Genomic DNA, 23,468 nt, shown 5'->3' on the forward strand with positions numbered 1-23,468 from the left:
GCTTTTTAGTTGATTTTCTCAGATTCTCTAGGTATACTATCATGTCATCTGCAAAGAGTGATACTTTAATTTCCTCATTGCCTACTCTTATCCCTTCAATTTCTTTTTTTTCTCTAATTGCTACTGCTAGCATTTCTAGCAAAATGTTAAATGATAGTGGTGATAATAGGCATCCTCACTTCATTCCTGATCTTACTGAGAATGCTTCTAACTTATCCCCATTGCAGATGATACTTGCTGGTGGTTTTAAATAAATACTGCTTATTATTTTGAGGAAAGGCCCTTTTATTATTATAATTTCTAGCATTTGCAATAGGAACGAGTATTGTATTTTGTCAAAGGCTTTTTCTACATCTATTCAGATAATCATGTGATTTCTGTTGGTTTGATTATTTATTTGTTCAATTATGTGGATGTTTTTCCTAATATTAAATCATCCTTGCATTCCTGGTATAAATTTCACCTGGTCATAGTTCACTATGTAGAAAAAGCCTTTGACAAAATACAATACTCATTCCTATTGAAAATGCTAGAAATTATAGTAATAAAAGGGCCTTTCCTCAAAATAATAAGCAGTATTTTTTAAAACCACCAGCAAGTATCATCTGCAATGGGGATAAGTTAGAAGCATAATCCTTGCAACAACTTGCTGTAGTCTTTTAGCTAGTATTTTATTTAAGATTTTTGCATCTATGTTCATTAAGGAGATTGGTCTATAGTTTTGTTTCTCTGTTTTTAGTCTTCCTGGCTTGGGTATCAGTACCATATTTGCGACATCAAAAGAATTTGGTAAGACTCTTTGTTTATTTTGTTCAAATAGTTTGTATAGTATTGGAATTAGTTGTTCTTTAAATCTTTGATAGAATTCACTTGTGAATCCATGTAGCCCTGGGGATTTTTTCTCAGTAAATTCATTAATGGCTTGTTCAATTTCGTTTTTCTGATATGGGATTATTTGAGTATTCTATTTCCTCTTTTGTTAATCTAGGCAATTTATACTTTTGTTAATATTTGTCCATTTCGCCTAGATTGCCATATTTATTGTCATATAACTGAGAGAAATAGCTCTTAATAATTGTCTTAATTTCCTCTTCATTAGAGGTGAGATCTCCCTTTTCATTCATGATACTGTTAATGTGATTCTCTTCTTTCTTTTTTAATTAGATTAACTAATACTTTATCTATTTTACTTGTTTTTTTCAAAATACCAGTTCCTATTCTGATTTATTAGCTAAATAGTTCTTTTACTTTCAGTTTTATTAATTTCTCCTCTTGAAATGGACCTATTAAGAAAATGAAAGCATTCAATCCAGTATACATAAATGATCCCTTTCTAATTTATACACACTTAACCTGAAAATATGCAAAGCAAAGCAAACAAAAGAGTGTGTTTGCCCAGAACCTTGACTCTGGTTAGTGTGACACTTTGCCCCAGGGTGTTGTACTTAGCCCTTAGTTGACAAGAATACTTAGTTAAGTTAGAAAGCTACCTGATAACATGCATCCTTCCCTAGCTCAGAGAAATCTTCTCTTGCTCAACCATTATTTGTTCTACTTCCTAGCTGTGTATGCCTCACATTGTCTAGGAGTGTCTTAACAATCCTTGGGCTAGTTGTCTTGAGGCATCTGTTTCCCTATCAAGGAGCAATATTCCCAGGTTTCTTTTACCATGGAACCTTGTGTCACTGTGACACCAGAATAGCTAGCTATGGCACTTAGAATAACTAATTATTTTCCATGTGATTTAAGATTTTAAATCTATTTTAAATCCTTTTAAAAAGCCAGCATTGCATAATGGATAGAGATCTGGCCTTCAAGTAAGGAAGACCAATAAGATGAGGAATTTATGAAAACCCATCACAGACAATCAGGTTTTTATAGAGTAAATGCAATTATCTTAGTTCAATGATCCAGTGATACTTTGTAAGACTAAAATTGGCAATTTTGTGTTCTGGGATAGCTCAAACTTTGATTTTTAAAAATGGTTCATCATTAATTTCTGTATTAATTGGGTAACATCAACATTCATTTTGCCTCTACAATTAGATGAATTGATCCAGTATAGTTTATTGCACCCATTTCTTGTGATCCAGGGAGCCAAGAATGCAAATGCCTTAATCAGGTAGGGAAGTGGACATAGATAGATGGTCATTGGCAAGGTTTCCTAGATTCATTCTAGGAATTTGTAGAAAAAAGAAAACAATTTTCCTCTGATATTCTAGCAGACAGGGTAGAGTCACTTAAAGAAGAGAAAAATAACAATATTATGTCCTCTCCCATCACCAAAACCCAGCCATCATGAGACCAGGACATCAAAACATTTTGCTTTAGATAAGTTCTGTTTGCAGTAACAAAAGGAAATAGAATTTCAAATTGTTATTGGTATTGTATTATCAGTAATTATTATGTTCACTCATGCATCTTCTCAGCATTCTTGACCAATTTGAAATTGGCAAAATTGAATTCAATGAGGAAATGCTTTACATGTTTCAGCTAGAATTATGGTCAGAGAATTCTATCAATTAAAGTTGAATTCCTTTGATTGACAGATTGCATTTGAAAGGCCAGGGAAACAAGTTTTAACTGAGCTTTAAGGAAAACTCTTTCCAAAGAAGATCTTGTTTTGAAAAGTTTAGATTCCCAGAATGCATGGAAGGGGATGTTTTAGGAAAACCTATGGAGGCTGGGCATGCAATCCTCTTAGAAACATGGTTGAATTCAGAGCCATATCTAACAAACTACCAAAAACATTTTTATTGAATTAGAAAAAAATTATATCAAAATTCATCTGGAAGAACAAAAGATCAAGAATATCAAGGGAAATAATGAAAAAAGAAGGATGGGGGCCTAGCAGTACTAGATTTTAAATGGTACTATAAAGCAGTGGTCATCAGAACAATCTGGTACTGCCTAAGAGACAGAAGGGTGAACCAATGGAATAGACTTGGGGTAAATGACCTGAGCAAGCTAGTGTTCAATAAACCCAAAGACCCCAGCTTTTTTGGGGACAAGAACCCACTATTTTACAAAGACTGCTGAGAAAACTGGAAAACAGTATGGGACAAAGTAGGTTTAGACTAACGTCTCTCACCCTATACCAAGATAAATTCAAAATGGATAAATGACTTAAATATAGGGAATGAAATCATGACTAAATTACATGAACATAGCATAGTATACCTGTCACATCTGTGGGAAAGGAAGGAATTGAAGACCAAGCAAGAAATAGAGAACATTGCAAAATGTAAAATGAATGACTTTGATTATATTAAACAAAAACATACAAACAAAGCCAATGCTACAATCTTAGAAGGAAAGCAACAAACTGGGAGAACATTTTTATAACAAAACTCTCTTACAAAGGTTTAATTTCCCAAATATATAAGGAATTAAGTCAAATTTACAAAGAAACGTGGTAGGTAGGGTTTGTGAACCTCCTTAAGCTGTTGTATTATTTTATAAATTAAGCAATCAAGGTCTCAACAGAAAGTTTTTTATGAGTATTTTTCTATTTACTAGTTTGGTTTCTACTATAAAACAGGACAATAAATCCTTAATGATGGTTATAAATTTAGCCAGAGGCTTCAGGAGAAAGTGATATCCATGGGTAATAATAGTCTCCCTATCACTTCTTAACTCACTCCTCCTCTTCCATTAAAGAGTTTGGAATTGTTGAGGACTTAAGCCTATTAAAGATATGCCCATACTTCATTTAAAACTAGTACATGAGCTGGAAGCAAGAAGAGATAGTTTATTTATTCAATAATTATTAATTAAGCATGATAGAAACATTGTGTGGAGGTGGTTAGAGAGAGCTCAGTTCTGGTCTTATATGTCCTAGCTTTGTGACCTTTTTCTTTAAGTCATATCTAAGTGTTATGAGGGTACAGGGCTCACTGGATACCCCAACTCTCTAGAGGAAACCCAAGTCAAAGAGTACCTGAGGAATTTCCCAATCTTGCACCCCTGCAGGGCTGACTAAAAATGTTAGCCTTCTTCCTGGGGTGGAGTCAAGATGGAGGAGTAACTAGTAGCTCTGTGTTCCCATGAGAATCCTCTCCAACCAAGATTAAAATAATGCCACAAAATGAATACAGGAGTGAAAGAACCAACAAGCAGACAGAGTGAAACAACTTTCAAGGAAAGAAAAACTCAAGAGGTAGGTAGAGAACATTGGAGGCCTTGGAATGGGAAGGGAGCAGAATCAGCAAGACTAGCAAGGAAGAGCAAGTTACACACCCCCACCCCACATCTTCTGTCCCAGGTTCTGAACTTGAGCCCAAGCTAACATTTAGAAGCTGATATCCTGCCTGGGCAAATAGTGGTCCAAGCCAATCCACACCCCTTGAAATTTCAAACCTGTGGAGAAGTCCTGAGTCTCAGCCCAGGACAATAAGGACTGAAGGGGGCTGATCTGTGTGTGCCCAGAGTGAAGCCAGGAATCCCAGTCTGGGCTTGAGATGAGGACATAGTTCACAATTTGGGGTAAGGACAAAGTTTCCAGGGGGAGACCTTCCCCCTTACATATTTTTTTGCCCAAAACAAAGGGTAGAGCTCCAGGACAGGACAATTAAGAGTGTGCCTGATTGGACCAAGACCACAGTGAGGCCAAAAACTTGAGCCTAAGCCTGGGGCTAGAATTTGATCAGTTCTTGACCTGATCAAGTTCAGAGTGAGATCAAAAGCTAACACCCAAGCTTGAAGAAAGTCTTTAAGCTATCAGCATCTCAAGGGTCAATTAAATCAGCAGGGGGAGGGGGCTCTCAGAGCTCTCAGCCCTCAGACCGTCTAGTAAACTAGTAACGACCCAGAAAATAAGCTGAAAATAACATCAAGGAATGACTGAAATTTAAGAGGGTACCCCAAATTCCCAGAAAATAGAGCCTAAATATAATTAGAAAGGAAAAATGAGCAAACAGCAAAAAAGCACCTAATTCTAAAGAATTTTTATGGAGACAAAGAGCAAGGAAAAGACACAGAAGAGTACAGCAAAAGCAAAGGAAACACACAAAGTCCAAAAGAAAAATATGGATTGGACACAGAGTCTAGAAGACCTCAAAAAAGACTTAAAAACCAATTAAGAGAGGCAAAGGAAAAATAGAGAAGACAAATGAAAATGATGTAAGATGAAATGGGCTAATTGAAAAAGGAGAACCAAAAATAATTGACAGAGGAAAATAAGGCCTTAAAAATCAGAATTGACCATCTAGAAACTAATTATTTCATGAGAAACCAAGAAACAATAAAGCAGAATCAAAGAAATTTTTTAAAAAAGGAAAACATGAAATAGTTTATGGAAAAACAACTGATCTAGAAAATTGATCTAGGAGAACTGATTTAATAATTATTGGACTACTGTGAAAGCCACAATCAAGAAAAAGTCTTGGATATCACATTATAAGAAATTATCAAAGATAACTGCTCAGAGATCCTTAAATAAGAAAATGGAATTGAAAATGAAAGAATTTGCAGATTGCCTCTAGAAAGAAATCCTCAAATGACAACTTCCAGGAATGTAATGGCTAAATTCAAGAGCCACCAAGTCAAGAAGAAAATACTTCAAGCAGCCAGAAAGAAACCATTCAAATACCAGGATCACACAAGACCTAGCAGCTTCTACATTAAAGGCATGGAATATGATATTCAGGTAGACAAAAGGTTTGGGTTTACAACCCAGAGTCACCTATATACAAAACGGAGTATATGCTTTCAGGGGAGAAAAATAGACATTCAATAAGATAGAAGATTTCCAAGCATTCCTGAGGAATAAGCCAGACCTAAACAAAAAATTTGAAGTCCAAACATTAGAAATAAGAGAAGCCCAAAAAGGTAAATAAGAAAAAGAAAATTTAAGGAACTCATTAAGGTCAAAATGTTTATATGACTACAAGGAAATAGGATTTCTGTAATTCTCAAAAATTACTCTTTGTAGTAGAGAAGATAGAAGGAATTTACTCAGAAAGAGGGTGGAGATGTAAGCTGATTATGATGATATGATGTATATAATGATATATGATGATATGTATATGTAAATGTGATCATATAGAAATATATATAAGATATATGCATGTATATGAATGATATGTAACAAAATCAATTAAGGGCTGAAAAGGGGGGTTACACTGAGTAGAAAAGCAAGGGAGAGATAGAATGGGGTAAATTATATAAAGAGGCATGAAATCATTATAAAGAGGAGAGGATAAGAGTGGTGAGTGGCAATGCTTAAACTTTACTCTCATTGTAACTGGCTCAGAGAGGAGAAAAACAAGTATAATCAGTGGGGTATAGAATTCTATCTTACCCTATAGAGGAAGTAGAAGGGGAATGAGAAAATGGAAGGGGGTGGTAATTGGAGGAAGAAGGAAGTGATGGTGACAAAAAGCAGAACACTGGTGAGGAGGAACAGAGAGAAAGAGCAGGATCTAAAGGGGATAATACTAATACTACACAGAAGAAAAACAATTGCTTGAACACATGGGTTGATGAGGACATGATTGTGGATATAGACTTGAAAGGACCACACCAATGCACTTGTCAATAATATGGAAATAGGTCTTGATAGATGACACATGTTAAAACCAGTGGAAATGTGCATTGGCTATTGGGGGAGGGGGTTAGGGGGTGAAGAGGAAAGTAAGAACATGAATCATGTAACCATGGAAAATTTTTCTAAAAAAATAAAAAACAAAGGGGATAATACTATGGAAGACAATACATATTTAGTAATCACAATGCTGAATGTGAATGGGAGGAACTCACCTATAAAATGGAAGCAGATAGCAGAGTGGATTAAAAACCAGAATCTTACTGTATGTTGTTTACAAGAAACACCACATTTGAGGCAGCATGACTCACATAGATTCAAGGTAAAAGGCTGGAGCAGAATTTATTATTCATCATCTAAAATAAAAAAAAAGTCATGATACCAGACAAAGCCAAAGTAGAAGTTGATCTGATTAAAAGAGATAAGGAGGGAAATTACATTTTGCTGAAGGGTACTATAAACAATGAAATAATAGCATTCCTAAACATTTATGCACCAAATGGTATGGCATCTAGATTTCTAAAGGAAAAATTGAAGGAACTCAAGGAGGAAATAAATAGTAAGACCATACTATCTAGGGGATCTCAACCTTCCCCTTTCAGAACTAGATAAATAAAACCAAAAAGTTAATAAGAAAGAAGTAAGAGAAGTGAAAAAAATGTTAGAAAAATTAGAGTTAATAGCTCTCTAGAGAAAACTGAACAGGGATAAAAAATATACCTTCTTTTCAGCAGCACATGGTACATATCCAAAGATCAACCATGTACTAGGGCATAGAAATATTGCAAACAATTACAGAAAAGCAGAAATAATAAATGCAACTTTTTCAGATCATGATGCAATAAAAGTTATATTAACAAGAGTCCATGGAAAGGCAGATTTAAAATTAATTAGAATTTAAATAATCTAATTCTTCAAAACTGGTGAATCAGAAAAATTAGACTTCACTAAAGAGAATAACAATGAGAAGACAGAATATTAAAACCTATGGGATACAGCCAAAGCAGTACTCGGGAAAATTTATATTGTTCATTGCCTATACTAACAAAATAGAGGGGGAGGAGATAAATGAATTGGGTTTGCAACTTAAAAAATTAGAAAAAGAACAAATTAAAATCCCCAGATAAAAACTAAATTCAAAATCCTGAAAATCAAAGGTGAAATTAATAAAATTGAAAGTAAAAGAACTATTGAACTGATAAATAAGACTAGGAGCTGGTACTTTGAAAAAGCAAATGAAATAGATGAAGTACTGGTTAATCTAATACAAGAAAGAAGAGAATCAAATTAACAGTATCAGAGATGAAAAGGGCAATCTCACCTCTAATGAAAAGGAAATCAAGGTAATTATTAAGAACAATTTTGCCCAATAATATGGCAATAAATATGACAATCTAGGTGACATGGGTGAATATTTATAAAATTATAAATTGCCTAAATTAAGTGAAGAGGAAATAAAATACTTAAATAATCCCATCACAAAAAAAAGAAATCGAATAAGCCATCAAGGAACTTCCTAAGAAAAATCCTCAGGGCCAGATGAATTCACAAATTAATTCTACAAACATTTAAAGAACAAGTAATCCCAATACTAGACAAATTATTTGACAAAATAAGCAAAGAAAGAGTCTTACCAAATTCTTTTTATGACAAAAATATGATATTGATTCCAAAGCCATGCATGCTAAAAACAGAGGAAGAAAACTATAGAACAATTTCCTTAATGAACATAGATGCAAAAATCTTAAAATAGTAGCAAAAAACTACAGCAAATTATCACAAGGATTATTCACTATGACCAAGTGGGATTTATACTAGGAATGCAAGGATAGTTTAATATTAGGAAAACCATCCATATAATTTACCATATCAACAACTAAACCAACAGAAATCAAATGATTATCTCAATAGATTCAGAAAAACTCTTTGACAAAATACAACACCCATTCCTTTTGAAAATACTAGGATGTATAAGAACAGTAGGGGGCCCTTCCTCGAAATGATAAACTAGATATATTTAAAACCATCAGCAGGTATCACCTACAATGGGGCAAGTTAAAAGCCTTCCTAATAAGATCAAGAGTGAAATATGGTTGCCCATTATCACCTCTATTATTTAATATTGTACTAGAAACACTAGTGATGGCAATTAGAGAAGAAAAAGAAATTGAAGAGATTAAAGTAATCATTGAGGAAACTAAACTATCACTTTTTGCAGATGATATGATGGTGTTCTTAAAGAATCCTAGAAAATCAACTAAAAGTCTAATGGAAATAATTAACAATTTTAAGAAAATTGCATGGTACAAGATAAACCCACAGAAATCATCAGCATTTCTGTATATTTTCAACAAAATTCAGCAGCAGGAATTAGAAAGAGAAACTCCATTTAAAATCACTCTAGACAAATGGGAGAATATTGTACAGTGAGACTGATAAACTGTGGCACAATTGAACATAATGGATTTCTCTACTAACAGCAATGCAATGATCCAGGACAATTCTGAGGAATTTCTGATAAAAAAATGTTAACCACATCCAGAGAAAGAACTGTGGGAATAGAAAAGCAGATGAAAAACCATTTGCTTGATCACATAATTCACTGGGGATATAATTGAGGATAGATGTAGACTCTAAATGATCACTCTATTGCAAATATTAATAATATAGAAATCGTTTTTGAACAATAATACATGTAAAACTCAATGGAGTTGTTGTTTGGCTCGAGGAGGGGTGAGGGAGGAGGGGAGAGAAAGAACATAAAAAATGTAACCATAGAAAAATATTCTAAATAAATAGATTTTTAAATCACTGTCGATCAATGATGGGCAACTACAGCCTGTGGGCCAAGCCCCCTGAAATGTTTTATCCAGCCACTCGACATTATTCCTAATCTGACGAATACAATGAGTAGGGTACAATACAATGAAACTTCAAAGAGTTGTCTTAGAAACAGACTGACAGATGAGCATTTCCTTTCTTTTGGCCCCCTCTTTAAAAAGTTTGCCCATCACTACTGTAGACAATATTAAATATTAAGAATCCATCTGTTAAGTCAAATAGGAATTACATGAACACAACTACAAAACACGTCAAACAATTAAAACAACCTAAATAATTGGAAAAACATTAATTGCTCATGGGTAGAATGAGCTAATATAATAAAAATGATTCTTACCCAAATTAAAATACTTATTCAGTTCCATACCTATCAAACTACCAAGAAACTTGTTTATAGAATTAGAAAAAAAATTATAACAAAGTTTATCTGGAAGAACAAAAGATCAAGAATATCTGGGGAAATAATGAAAAAAATGAAGTATGTGGGCCTAGCAGTACTAGATCTTAAACCGTACTTTAAAGTAGTGGTCATCAAAACAATATGGTACTGGCTAAGAGACAAAAGATTGGATCAATGGAATAGACTAGGATTAAATGACCTCAGTAAGCTAGTTTTCTATAAACCCAAAGATCCCAGCTTTTGGGACAACAACTCACTATTTGACAAAAACTGTTGGGAAAATTAGAAAACAATATGGGAAAAATTAGGTTTAGATCAACATCCTATACCAACATCCTATACCCTATACCAAGATAAATTCAGAATGGGTAAATGACTTAAAAAGACTTCACCCTCCTTTATGACTGAGGATACCTGTGCTTCTATCCCAGACACCAAGGCACCACACACAGGAATGTCATCTAAATCTCCCTCTCCACCTCTGTTCCTGGTAATATAGTCATATAGTTCATTTAATGTATAAAAATCCTTGATCCCTTCTCTTCAGGGAGGCCGTCTTTATCTATACCTGCCTCCCAGCCATTCACAATTAATTTCTCTATTTTAAAATATTCATTAGAGTTTGGTCATTCTTTGAAACTGTACTCTCCAGAACAACAATATTGAGCTCTCCCATAACATAAATACCCCAGACAACTCTTAAAGACTAGAAAATGCAGAAAAGGCACATTGCAGAGTAAATACCCCACACTGTGCTCCCTTCCTACATTGGGTCACCAAGATTTTGAAGGAGAAAGAAGACAAAAGATAAGAGTTTGAATGGCTGATTGACTTTCATTTTGAGAGGAGGGCACATGAGTCTCGCTAGTACCTCCAACATGTCTCTATTACTCAAACTTCAGACTCTGTCTTCCACACCCTATCTCCTTCCCACAAATCTCTGTCAACAAATTACAACCACACAAATACATGCCCAGCCTCCAAAGTTTTTCCCCAAACACTGTGCATTCTTGGAATCAAAACTTATATCAACAACTACAATTCTGCAATAGTGTCAACCTGGAAAACTATAGAATCACCAAAGTAGTTACAAAAGAACACATCTTTAATCAGGACAAGAGAGATAGCATTTTTATGACCACTATACAGAGTCACACACACAACACCACACAAAGCCAAGCTCTGAGACTCTGGAAACAATATCTCCAGGAAAACAATATCACAAGTGGTAATTTTCATGAAACTGAAGAACTTGGGGTCTTATTATAATTTAAGGAAGGATAGGAAAGGGAGGAGGACTTACATGGAGGCTAGGGAAACAGGATTTAGGCCAGAATATCTGGGAGTGGCCTAGATACAATAAGAGAAACTTATAAAGTAAAAGAGTAATTAAGATTTGACTATATCCACAATTCCTATCCTGGATGCTCAATGGTCACTTGATGGCCTTTTGTTCAGTCTGGGACCAGAATCAGTCTTGGAGTTTCTTGAAGGCAAGTTCCCATTGGACAAGGGTAAAGTTGAGATTTCATAAAACAAGGTTATCAATAGAAAGAGCTGTCACATGAATGAGAGATTCTGTATTACTAGAGACTTTAAAATAAGCATTAGATGATTTTGGAGCAGGTAAGTTGAAGAGGGGGGATTCATGTTCCACTTTTGGATTCTCCTAGGTCGTTTCTGAAATATCTTTCATCTCTAGGATTCATTGATTTTTCTGTGACAGACATGCTAGAACTCATCACCTTATGCCCCAAATATTGTTGATGCAAGGAGGATGCAATTTTCAAACTGCCTAGTAAGTGGGATTCTCACTTCTCTGAAACAAAACAAAACAAAACAAAAATAAAAACCATACAGCAGAAACTGGAGCCAGGAATACAGCTGCTCTCTGGCCCTTTTCTTCCCAGATTGAACCCAAGAATGCTAAAGCTGAAAGAAAACTTAGACATTTATCTATTATAGCCCTCTCATTTTTTAAATAAGGAAGCCAATCTTAAGAGGGGAAATAACTTGCCTGAAATTTTATAGGTGAAATTTTATATATGAGACCTTCTGACTCCTAGTCTAAGGTTTGTTCATTAAGTTCCAAACCTAAATGTTTTTTCTTGACTGTTGTCTCTCCCCGACCCATTCCAATTCTCCCTGCATTTGTTTTTCTGTTTCTCTGTCTGTTTTGGTCTCTTTCTTTCTGTCTAACCTATGTTTCTATTTTCTCTCTTTTTTGTGTTACTATCTGTGTGTCTGTTTCCTCTCCCTTCTTTTCTCTCCCTTTTCTCCTCTCTCTTGTCCTCTCAAGTTTTAGTAGATCTAAAATTCAAGTAAGTAAACTAAAATCAGCAAGGACTTGAAAGTTTAATGATAGTTTCCAAAGAACTAAGTTTCAGATCCTTGTATAATCTTTCCTTCTCCTATTCCATACCTCCATAGCCAGTGTGGAATAGGAAATGGGGGGGGCAGATAATTCAAGTAAACACCATAATTTATACCTGCAGGGAGATCTGTCATTTTGTTGCTGGCAGGAATGCATAAAAAAGTGTCCTAGAACAAAGGAACTAGCCTACTCCACTGGCTCCATCTGGCCCTTTACCTCAAATTGATTTGCATAGCAACCAAGGGAATGATGGAGATGGAAAAGAACCTTGTCACCCCACTTCCATAGAGCTTCTTTGTAGTTTGGCTAAGTGGAGTCCCTAGGATGTTTTGAAAAGCCTAATGACTAGGGGTATTATAGAAGTTGAAAGGAATTTTCTAACCCCAAGGTTGAAAGGAAAATAGAATCTGGGAATCTGAACCAAGAATGAAGAAAATTAGTTTAAAAGATAGATTTTAAAATGCTTTAAGGGCTAGCTGGGGTTTACATAACAAAAGAGGATAGCTTTAGGGTTATACACTAAAGAGCTAAATTGCTCCATAACTGTAAGCCAGCAGATGGTAGCAGAGAGCAACAGCAAAAAAGATGCCCAGCCAAGAGTAACTTGGCCAAGATGCCCAGCAAAGAACAGTATGGCAGAGAGAACAAAAAAACAGAGAACCTCAACTCAAAGGAGGAAGCAGCTGTCTGATGACATTACTAGAGGACATGAGTGGCTCTGCAGCAATATATACTTCTTTATATGTGTTTTCTAGCTATGCTGTCTTACCTTTCATGCATTTTCTCTGACATATTCCCTGAATATGCTTTTTCTCCCACTGTGGTATTTTTAGGAGAGTAGTATGGAGGGAAAATATTGTTTGTCATTTCTTTGGTTATATTGGGTGATTTAAATGTCTTTTACTCTGAACTAATGTGTTCTCTGGTAGGAACAGTAAAGTCAAACATACTTCCAAGGGCTCATGAGCTGGTTTTGAGTATATAATGACTCACAAGTTACCTCACATTTGGTGCAACTATTTCTTTATGTGAACTTTGTTGTTTACAAAGCACTTTCCTCACAAATTCATGAGGTAAAGTAATAATTAAAATGATTATAGTTAGCATTTATATGGTGCTATTTACGAATACTTCATATATATTATCGCATCTGACCCTCACAACAACCTTGTACAGAAGGTATTAGGATCTTCATTTTATAGATGAAGAAACTGAAGTTTAGAAAGATTGAGTGACTTGCTCAGGGTCAAACAGCCAAAAAGTAAATGAGGAAGGATTTAAACTCAAGTCTTCCTGACCCCCAAGTTCATCTCCTTTATTCAATCTTTTTTCTATTTTATCAGATTCTTTGTGATCCTATTTAGGGTTGTCTTGGCAAAGATGCTGGAGTGGTTTGCCATTTCTTTCTCTAGTTCATTTTACTGATATGGGAACTGAGGCAAACAGAGTGAAGTGACAGTCACACAGCTTGTAAGTGTCTGAGGCCAGATTTGAACTCAGGAAAATGAACCTACCTAACTCTAGGCCCAGCACTCTTTCCACTATGTCACCTGGCTTGCCCATAAATGTCAGAAATGCATTTCAAACCCATGTCTGTTCCCTACTCTTTCCTCTGTACAACATTTCTGCTCAAATAACATCAACTAACTCCTCGTTTTTCAATTCTTAGTAGCACCTTTTTGGTTTTTCTTCTCCCCAAATAGCTCCATTTTCATTTTCATACATGTGCTAAATAAAGTATACCTTTGGGTTCTTACTAAAACCCACCCTCATAACTTCAGGCAAAAAATCTCTCCTTGAAAGATTTTGTTCCTTGCATTGTAATCAAAAGAAAGATTTCTGAAAATCCACTTGTCTCTTTTGTGTAGACATAAGAATTGACTTTTGCTTTTATAACAATAAACCATGATAGCACTCATGCACTATGATATTCTGGGCCAAGGTATCTGAAGGAGGCGGAGAAGAAGAACCAGACTTTGGTTCCCCACACAAAAGCTAAGTGTGAACTATTTTTGACAGCCTTAGACCAAAGGGGTGATGTTAGACTGATATGCACACATACCAGAGGGCTAAGTAGGGTAAAGTTACTAGGGTTATGTCTCAAGGCATGAGAATGTAGCATGCTGACAGTGCTTGGCTGGGTCCTTCAGCTGCAAAGAAACTAAGTCCACAAGCTAGTTAGATCTATCTATCTATCTATCTATCTATCTATCTATCTATCTATCTATGTCTGACGCCTACCTATTGTTGTGATTTCATGAATGTAAGAAGCTTCTCTGAAACTTAATGTCTTTGAGAGTTGCCTGGGGCACTAAGAAGCTAGAAACTTGATTGTTGCAAGCAGAGCCAATATATGCAGAGGTAGGACTAGAACTCAGGTCATCCTGTTTTTAAGACCACTTCTCCAGCTGCTATGTCACTATGCTTCTCAATGTAGTTATTGCTGACTGACCTTCCTCTTCTGGCACCCCAGCTTAGCTTATCTTTGGCGCAACTCCCCCCTGCCCCTCTTCCCTACCTGAATTTGTCTTTTAAAAGTTGATTTGAATATATTTTGCATGACTTCATCTGTCTAATGTATATTGTATTTCTTGTTTTCTCAATGGTTAAGGGGAAAGGATGGAGAGAAAGAGAAAATTTGGAACTGAAAATAAAAATTTTAATTTTCTAAAAATATTTTTTAAAAGTGGTTTTGAGATTGTGTGTTTATATTCCTTTCCCCAAGGAGATTAAACATAGGTAAGATGTTTTCTTAAACTATTTAGAGGTATAACAGATGGAGAGCTGGCCTTGGAGTCAGAAAGACCTGAGTTCAGGTCATGCCCCTGATACACCAGCTGTATAACCCTGGGCAAGTCACTCAACCTCTCACTATCCTAGGTGATTCTCTATGACTATTAATTGCAGTGCAGGTAGAGGAAATTCTTTACTAGTAGTTCCATGTACTAATGAAATTACAATCCAATCACCATTCTATATTGTAAATTCCTTTCTGAGCAAAGTTGCATTTTTCTTAGATGAAAATAGTGGACAAAGCTCCCATGTGCCCCTACTTTTCTTTTTTGTTTTACTCTAACAATAAGATGCTTCACACCATTTGGAAGTTGCTAAGAAAAGCTCAGAGGACCCTACCAATTGACAATGTTTGGTAATATATTATCTTGGAATAAAAAGATAACTAAAGCCCAAACTTGACCATGTAAAAGGTTTAAGCCGCCATCTCTGATATCAGTGATATATTTGTTATAAGTTATTTAGAATCTGCTGTTAGGACCAATTGTTACTCTAGGCTGAGATTTCTAAGTGGAAACTTTCTGCCCAAGAAAAAATATAGATGATCTTGGTACACTGATGGATTTAGCAAATTTCAATGCTCTCCAAGTTTCTGAGGTTCTTAGCCCATGGTCAGTGGTTATTTCCTTATTTGTTACTTCACAGGACCTATAATGATTATATTTTCATGATCCTTTAAAAAAAACAACCTTACCTTCTGTCTTAGAATGGATACTAAGTATGGATTCCAAGGCAAAATAGTATAGGACTAAGCGATTAGAGTTAAGTGACTTCTTTGAGGTCCCAAAACTAGGAACCATCTAAGGCAGTGATTCCCAACGTGGGCGTCACCACCCCCTGGTGGGTGCTGCAGCGATCCAGGGAGGCAGTGATGGCCACAGGTGCATTTGAGGGCAGTGTATAACTGTAAGGGGGTGGTGATAGTATGTGACAGGGGGCACTAAGTAATATTTTTTTCTGAAAAGGAGGCAGTAGGCCAAAAAAGTTTGGGAACCACTGATCTAAGGTCATATTTGGACCCAGGACCTCCCATCTCCAGGTCAAGCTCTTTATCCACTGAGCCACCTACCTACCCCTCATGATGCTATTGATGTTAGACCTAAACCTCCCTTGGGAACCCAGGCCCCTGCTACATTCAGTAGTATCTCTCTCCCCACCACATCTATTCTCTAATCAAACACTAAAGTGATTTTCCTAAAATACAGGTCTGATCACATCACTCCCCTACTCAATAAAGTTTAGTAGCTTCCTTCTTGCCTCCAGGAGCAAATACAAAATGCTTTGTTTTGCACTGAAAGCTCTATATAGCCACACCTCCTCCTATCTTTCCAGTATTTTTACACCTTACTCCCCAACACATATTCTTCCTTCTAGTGACACTGACCTTCTGGATGTTCCACTTTGTCAGCTTTTAGATAGTGTTACTTCTGTCATACAATACTCCTGGCCATCTCCCATCCCAATGTCAGTATACCTCTATTTCTGTCTTCTTAAGCTGCCCTGGAGCCAATAAAATACCTCACTGTGACTTTTTTCATGGCTTTCCTACTCGGGAAAGTTTGCCACATTTTTAAAGTTGTTGTAGAGGTAAGCAAAATTCCTGACTTCACTCTGACCCTAATTGTTTTATGGTAATATCTTTAATATTAAGGTTAAACATCCATTTTATTTTTATTATAGAATATGGTATAAGATGTTGATCTAAGCCTAATTTCTGCCAGACTGCTTTCCAGTTCTCTCAGCATTTTTTTGTCAAACCGAGAATTCTTATTTTTTTATTTTATATTTCTATTTTGCATTTGATCAAACACTAGGTTACTGAGTTATCTGAGTTCTAGCTATCTCTTGTTTAGTCTTCTCCATGAATTTACTAGTCTGTCTTTTAACTGCTATCAACTGATTTCAAAGACTTCTGTATTACAGTCTATTTTAAGAGTTTTTACATTTGCATGTATGTCTTTTGTTTGTGCTCCCCAAACTGATCACTGTTTTTATTGAGTTATGGTCTATAAGAAGGGTGCTTCTTATCTCTGCTTTTTACATTTATTTGCTGTGCTTCTGTGTCCTAATACAGTCAATTTTTGTTAAAAGTTTCATGTCTTGATAAATATGTATACCTTTCAGCAGTCCCTTTTAGAAGGCACCACACATCTTTTAGCTCTGGTTTCCTCAACAATTTGTTCAATTCTATATTTTCCTTTTTGTTTTTCTTTCTGTTAGATTTGTCACAAACTGAAAAAGAGACATTAAAATCTCCTGTCAGTATCATATTATTGTCTCTATCTTCTTGACATTCAGTTAATTATTCCTTTAGATGCTAAGACATTTAGAATACATGAGTCATTTTATATTGATATTGTTTTTTTGTCTACGAATCCTTTCTACTTGTGATTTTTTCTTTTTGCTTTGTCTGATAGCATGTTTACATCTCATTTTTTTGCCTTTATCTGATGCTTTGTAAAATTTGTTCCAGTATTTCATTTTTATTCTGTGCATGTCTTTGTTTTGTAGGTATGTTTCTTGTAAACCCAGATTATAGGGTTTTGCTTTCTTATTCAATTTTGCATTCTTTCATTTTATTGGATTATTTAATCTACTCACATTTAAAATTATGAGAGTTAGATTTATATTTTCTCCATTTGTGTCTAAATATTGACTTTTTCTGAATTAGCATTTTTGGGGTTCCTCTTCCTCTGCAAATCAGTATTTTGTCTCTTCAGTGATTTTAGCTTAATTTACTTCAAGGTAACCTTATTCCTACAGGCTTTCTTCCCTTTACCCTCAAGTATCACCTCCCTTCTCTTTATTGCCTCTTTCCCTAATTTTGGAGTTTGGCTTAATTTATTAATTCCTTTTTCTTTTTCCCCTTTATTTATCTGATTCTTCCCTTCTTTTTCACTCTTTTGCATAAGTAGATAATAAAGATAAGAATAAAATCTCTCCTTCTACTTCTTTTCTTTGTTGTTGCTATTGTTTTATTTTCTGTGTTTTTTTATAAAGTATTTTTCTCTCATCCTTTTCATGAGTATTCTTCTTCTCTGCCTCTTCTAGACCTTTATTCTTTAATTCATAGTCTTTGTGTTTGAGTGCTGAATTTGGAGTCAGAAAGACCTAATTTAAAATCCAGCCTCAGATACTTCTAACCATATGACTCTGGACAAGTCACATGACCTCTGTCTCCTTCAGTTTCCTCAAATGTAATATGGCAGCAACAAAAGCACTTTTCTTCCAGGGTTTTGTGAGGATAAAATAATATTTGCAAAGTGCTTTGCAAATTTTAAAGTGCTTGATAAATGCTATTACTGTTGTTGTTTTTATGGCTTTCTGTTCCTGAAATAGAGCTTCTAAAATACTTATTTTTACGTTCTGTTTTTAAACAATTCCTTTGTTATTACTCTGAAGATTATGGCCCCTCTTCTCCATGTCTCAGTTACTTCTCATTCTTAGGAGAATCAGTTCCTAAAAGGGATAAAAATATTACCCTTTGGCAGAAATTTTCTATGTCCTTGATTTCATGGTCCATTTCTGTCCCCTTCTATATTCTCCATGATAATTTTCTACTCCATTTTCCTTAAAATCTTTCTGCATCCATGTCCTTCCACCTTTCTGGATACTGCTTGTCCCCAGGAGCTCTGATTCCTTCTCCTGAGGCAGGATGCTACTTACCGAGGCCCAATACTCTCTCAGAGGAAATGTTCTTTCTGAGTATCAAATCCCTGCAGATTATATCTACTGTAACATTCTCATCTCCCATTATAGAATACATTTCGTGTGTGTGTGTGTGTGTGTGTGTGTGAGAGAGAGAGAGAGAGAGAGAGAGAGAGAGAGAGAGAGAGAGAGAGAGAGAGAGAGAGACTCATAATTTTAAATCATTTTCTAGAAGTACTGAACCACTTCTCAGTGTATCAGGTGTGCCTGTCTTTCTGCATCTCCTCCAACATGTATTATTTCCATCTTTTGTCATCTTTGCCAATATTCTGGGTGTAAAGTGAAACCTCAGAGCTGTATTGACTTGCATTTCCCTCATAATTAGTCATTTGGAGCATGCATTCATATGATGATTAATAATTAGCAATTGGTTCTTTTGAGAACTGTTTGTTCATATGGGTCAACTACTTCTCCATTGGGGAATGACTCTTGCTTTCATCTATTTGAGTTAATTTCCTATGTAGCATGGATCTCAGTCCCTTATCAGAGGCATCTGATGTAAGCTCTTTCCCAACACCCCTCCCCTACAGAAAACTTTTTTGTGAGGGGTAAATTTCTAATGGCTTAGCTACAAATCATTTCTTAAGGTTGGTTGACTCACTGACATTTCAATTCATCAAGAGTTTATTAAGTGCCTACTGTGTATAAGGAATAGGTAACCTCGTGTAGTATTATAGAGATCTATCCTGCAAGCTAGGAAGATCAGGGCTCAATTTCTGCCTTTGATACATAATGATTATGTAATCCTGGGCAAATCACTTAAGTTTCAAGTGCTCTAGGTCAATGGTATCAAACTTAAATGGAGACCAAAGCCACCAATATATACAAAGTATGCCTGGAGGGGTGCTTATTGCCTTGGTTTAAACTGTAACATTGCCTATGATTTATTGTACTTTTATTTATTTTATTAAATATTTTCCAGTTATGTTTTAATCTGGCTCATATAGAACATGCATCTAGAGGTTTTGACACCTCTTCTCTTCTCAATTCTTTAAGATTATTGTAGAGAAGGTACTCTACCTTTCCTAGTAGAGGTAATTCCCTCTTTGGGAGCTTCCTTATAGCAATGACACCACAGATCTAGCTCCTATTTCCTGGATTCCTTGTTCTTAAAATGCTTACATTCCACTGGGGAAAATGACATCTACACAGATAAATGGATACAAAGTTTTGTAATTTTTTTGTCCTGATCCTGAGAAAATATGGGGAACTCTTAGTGTGCAAAATCCTTCCACCAATGCAGATGAGTTTCCTATCTATAACTAATATCTTAGAAAGTCACTTGAAGAGTTCTAGGGGCAGAGCCAAGATGGCAGAGTAAACCAGAACAGCTCTGTGTCACCATGAGAATCATCTCCAATCAAGATTAATGCCACAAACCAGATACAGGATTGAGAGAATCAACAAGGAGACAGAGTAAAGCAACGTTCAAGAAAAGAAAAACCTGACTTCCAAGTTAAGATGGCGGCAGAGTAAGGAGAAGCTGCTTGATCTCTCCTGACCAAAGCATATAGGACTCCTCAAGGGGAAATAAAAGGGAACCCAGACGAATGACGGAACCCCACAACAGGGCGCAGCGTTGAAGGTACCCAGAATTGGGGCATCTCCACGCTATAAAGGGGTGAAACAGCTCTCACTAAAACGCAAGAGGAAGAAGCCCCTCCCCCACCCCACACACCACACACCTCACACAACGTGAAGGCCAATGCACAAGAGTGAAAACAGGATTGGGGCAACCAGTTAATCATTGGTAGCCCCAGGGCTTGTACCTGTGTGCTGCAAGAGGAAGGACCCCAAGTGGCTGGGGGGCACGCACGGACTTTCCCCGAGCGTCCACGTGGGTGAAGGCACTGCCTTAGCCCGGGACAAAGACCTCTAACGCAGGGACTTTCCCGAGCATCTGCGCCAGTGAAGGCACCACCTTGGGCCAGGACAAAGATCTCTAACACACCGAAGTTCCCAAGTGCGTGAAGGCATCTCAGGCAAAGGCAGTGCCCTAGGCTTGAATAAAGATCTCCAGCCCAGGCTTGGACCTCCAGTGAGGACCCGGTGCGGACCGGAGAGCGGCTGTGGAAGCAGCCCCAAAGACTGCTGAAGGAGCCTCAGGCAGAGGGGCAGACCGGGGTCTACCAGGAGGCCTGACCCTGAGGACAAGGAGACCAGAGCCCCCAGGAGCTTAGAAAGCACAGGCAGACCCTGAGTGTGAAGACAAAGTGGAAAAGGGGCGGGGCTAACGAAGGGAAGCCAAGAACTCCAGAGGAAGAAAAGGATTATCAAGAAAAACTCTGGAAGACTTGAAAACTTTTACACAGAGAAAATCCAGACAACAGAGGAGGACAAACAAGTAATCATATCGAAACCTTACCAAAAAAATGAAAGCTGGTCACAAGCTATTGAAGAGTTCAAAAATGAGATGTTGAAGAAGATGGAAGAGATCTGGCAAGAAAATAACAGCTTAAAAGGCAGAATTTTGCAATTGGAAAGTGAGGCTCAGAAATCAAATGAACTGATAAACAAATTGAACACCAGAAATGACCAGATTGAAAAGGAAAACCAAAAGATTATAGCCGAAAACCAGTCCTTAAAGGCTAGAATTGAAAAAATAGAACATAATGATCTCTCAAGACAACAAGAACAAATAAAACAAAGCCAAAAGACTGATAAAATAGAAGGAAACATGAAATATTTTAATGAGAAAGTGACAGATGAACACAACCCATCGAGAAGAGACGATTTGAGAATCATTGGTCTTCCAGAAAAGGCAGAAATTAATAGAAACTTTGACTCTATACTTAAAGAAATTATTCAGCAAAATTGCCCTGAAGTTTAACAAGAGGGCAATATAGACATTGAAAGGATCCATAGATCACCCTCTACACTGGACATAGAAAAGTCAACACCACGGAATATAATAGCAAAATTTAAGAGCTTCCAAGTAAAAGAAAAGTTCTTACAAGAAGCCAGAAAGAGACAATTGAAATATCAAGGAGTACCAATCAGGATCACACAGGATCTGGCAGCTTCCACGCTAAAAGACCGCAAGGCTTGGAACACAATATTCAGAAAGGCAAGAGAGATGGGTCTTCAGCCACAGATCAACTACCCATTGAAACTGACTATATACTTCCAGGGGAAAGTATGGGCATTCAACAAAATTGAAGAATTCCAAGTTTTTGCACAAAAGAGACCAGGACTAAATGGAAAGTTTGATACCCAACCACAAAAATCAAGAGAAACATGAAAAGGTAAATAAGAAACAGAGGGAAAAGAAGGAAAACTTATAATTTTATAAATTTGACTCTTTAAGGGCTTAAAAAAGATCTAATTATCTGTATTACTATGTGGAGAAATACTCTGTATAATTCTCTGTAGTGAACTCTATTAACTATTATAGCAACCAGAAGAATAATTCATAGTGAGAGGACATGATACTAAATGGTCTAAGATGACATGGGGGGTGGGAAAGAGGGGGGAATAGTAGGGGACACCAAGAAAAATCTGAGTAAATGAGAAAAATAGGATATTCTATTACACACAAAGAGGGTATAGGAAGGGGAGGAGATAAATACTATAATAAGAAGAAAAGGAAGAGAGCATTAAGAGGGAATAATCAAACTTTACTCTCAGTGTAATCAACCCAGAGAGGGAAGAGTAGCTTTATTATCCATTGGTATATAAAACTCTATCTAACCCTACTGAGAAAGTCAGAAAGGATAAACCAAAGGGAGCAGGGGAATGGGGAGGTCAAAAAAGGGAGGGGAGAAGAAGGGACAGGGAATTCATTAGGTCTTTAAAAAACAAAAAGAGGGGAATAATGAGGGAAGGGGCAGAAAGGGAAGTTAATCAAGGGAGGGGATAAGGGATACTGGCTCAAAGCAAACCACTAGTTTAAAAGAAAATAGTGTAAGAAGAAGGGGTGGGTCTAGGGGAGGATACAAAAATGTCAGTGAATGCACAACTAACAATTGTAACTCTGAATGTGAATGGGATGAAATCGCTCATAAAACGGAAGCAAATAGCAGGATGGATCAAAAACCAAAATCCTACCATATGTTGTCTACAAGAAATACATATGAGGTGCGTAGACACACACAAGTTCAAGGTTAAGGGTATGAGCAAAATCTTTTGGGCATCAAATGAGAAAAAGAAGGCAGGAGTGGCTATTATGATCTCTGACAAAGCCAAAGTAAAAATAGATATGATTAAAAAAGACAGGGAAGGTCATTACATCCTGATTAAAGGCAGTATAAACAATGAGGAAATAACACTGCTCAATATATATGCACCAAGTGATATAGCATCCAAATTCATATAGGAGAAACTGGCAGAGCTCAAGAAGGAAATAGATAGTAAAACCATAATAGTGGGAGATCTAAATATTCCTCTTTCAGATCTAGATAAATCAAACCAAAAAAATAAATAAGAAAGAGGTAAGAGAGGTGAATGAAGTCCTAGAAAAATTAAATTTAATTGATATGTGGAGAAAAATAAATAGGGGTAAAAAGGAATACACCTTCTTTTCAGCTGTACATGGTACATTTACAAAGATTGACCATGTAATAGGACATAGAATCATTGCAAACAAATGCAAAAGAGCAGATATAATAAATATAACCTTCTCAGATCATAATGCAATAAAAATAATAATTAGTAAGGGCACCTGGACAGGCAAATCAAAAACCAACTGGAAATTAAACAATATGATTCTCCAAAACTAATTAGTCAAAGAAGAAATCATAGAAACAATCAAAAATTTCATTGAAGAGAATGACAATGATGAGACATCCTACCAAACTCTGTGGGATGCA

Source organism: Gracilinanus agilis, chromosome X (genome assembly GCF_016433145.1).
Source record: "Gracilinanus agilis isolate LMUSP501 chromosome X, AgileGrace, whole genome shotgun sequence".
NCBI lineage: Eukaryota > Metazoa > Chordata > Mammalia > Didelphimorphia > Didelphidae > Gracilinanus > Gracilinanus agilis.